At 40.4% G+C, this 1,755-nt stretch overlaps 1 long non-coding RNA gene across 1 annotated transcript; it reads right to left on the bottom strand.

Annotated features, from left to right (window-relative positions):
* Positions 1 to 566: 566 nt before the first annotated feature.
* Positions 567 to 1,755, bottom strand: LOC110921737. The gene is made up of 2 exons (XR_004864938.1): positions 1,475 to 1,755; positions 567 to 1,365 (listed from the first exon to the last, which is right to left on the bottom strand). It is a non-coding gene; the product is annotated as an uncharacterized LOC110921737 (long non-coding RNA).

Here is a 1,755-nt window from a genome sequence, read left to right as displayed (position 1 = left end):
AAGTGAAAGGCGGGCCTGTGTCATGTCCTCTCTACTTTTACCAGACATATCCAATATTATAAGTATTATCAACCAGTACATACCGGTATTTTTTTTTAACAGCTAATGATACACAACTTATAATCATTACTAAATTATATGAAATTATCACATTACATGAAATTGAACCATAGACTTTCTACAGATAGGCAAAAGGCTCAGCAAGTGAGTAGAAAAATGCTTGTAACTATTTTTTATAATTTATTTAAGAGTAAATTACAAGTTTTGTCCTTTATGTTTACATCAAATTGCATGCGTTGTCTTTTTGGCCAAAAGTTTACAGGCGGTGTACATAACCTTTCAAAATCTTGCACGTTTTGTTCTTTAGGCCAAACCTGGTTAGAAATCTCAGTTAAAAACTGTCATGTTCAATGCACATGAGGGTAAAATGGTAATTTCCCTCTCAAGATAATTTTTATATTAAAAAAAATCCCAAAAAGGGTGTAACAGAATCTGAATCTGAATCACTGGGCTAGCTGACTCAAGAAAATCTTGCAGCTTCCATCAAGAACATTAACACCCAAATATCAACAAAACATTTCCCACCAGAAAAAAATCAAGATTCTTAAAGATCAAAGAAAACAACAAAAAGATGATCTGAATCAGTGGTAAAATAGTAAATACACATCATATAAAATTAACCGAAACCTTCAACAATATAGCAGCAGTGTAAACTGAAACCGTTAATACCTTGATTGAACTGTTAATACCACTGAGTTGGTAGGAACAAGGCCCATGAAGTAACTTATAATCTAAAAGCATCACAACACTAAGCTAAGAAATGGCAAAAGGAGAGCAGACGTAAAAATAAGAGAAGACTTATGTCTTAGACCATGGGTATGGGGCTTGGGTTAGGGCGTGGGTTGGCTGAAAACGCCCAAGCCATCACTCCGGGGGCTTGGGTTGGGGCGTGGGTTTGGGCGTGGCCCCATTGGCGTGGGTTTGAAGCCGGGCGTAGGGCGGGCTAGTAAGTGACATGGCAGGCTCTCAATGGCCAAACCAAACTCATGCCCCCAACCCAAGCCCCACCATATCCCATGGGTGTGGGTTTGAGTGGTGGGGGCTCCCATTCCACGTGTCAACAAATGCCCCAACCCAAGCCCAACCCAAGCCCCACCATACCCCATGGGCGTGGGTTTGAGTGGTGGGGGCTCCCATTCCACGTGTCAACAAATGCCCCAACCCAAGCCCCACCATACCCCACGGCCTTACCTCCTGAATAAATCGATTCAAGTACACCAACCGTACTTCAGAAAGCTATCCAATAAGGCTATAATCAAACCCAGCGTAGTCCTCATCGTCAGCACTGAACGAACTGAAAACCAACTGAAGATTTTGAAAAATAGAAAAACTGTTATAAGATCTAAAATAGTGAAATGTTCTGTTTATGTGCAGCTGTCAAGAAAACAAGAAAACGAATTAGAATTTAGATTACCTCCACAAACGAGCTACCATCAGGATTTCTCATGTCACATGCCCAGAAATACATATGGCTGCTATGAAGGCTATCATCGCTCATCTTCAGGTTTCCAAGGGATGCCTTTGTGCTAAAAAAAAGATGGGAATACCTAAAAGGAAATTAAAAACATATGATACGAGCGGTGGTTGTTGAAGAACCGGAAAGAGGTTACTCCGGCGGAGTTAGTTAGGGTTCCGGCCATGTTAATTGTAGGGAAATTTTGAATGTAATTTGAGATTTGTTAAATTAGGGTTTTA

The sequence above is a fragment of the Helianthus annuus genome, chromosome 8 (assembly GCF_002127325.2).
Source record: "Helianthus annuus cultivar XRQ/B chromosome 8, HanXRQr2.0-SUNRISE, whole genome shotgun sequence".
Classification (NCBI taxonomy): domain Eukaryota; kingdom Viridiplantae; phylum Streptophyta; class Magnoliopsida; order Asterales; family Asteraceae; genus Helianthus; species Helianthus annuus.
Note: the sequence above shows the minus strand (reverse complement) of the source record. Positions and strands in the feature narration are given on the sequence as shown.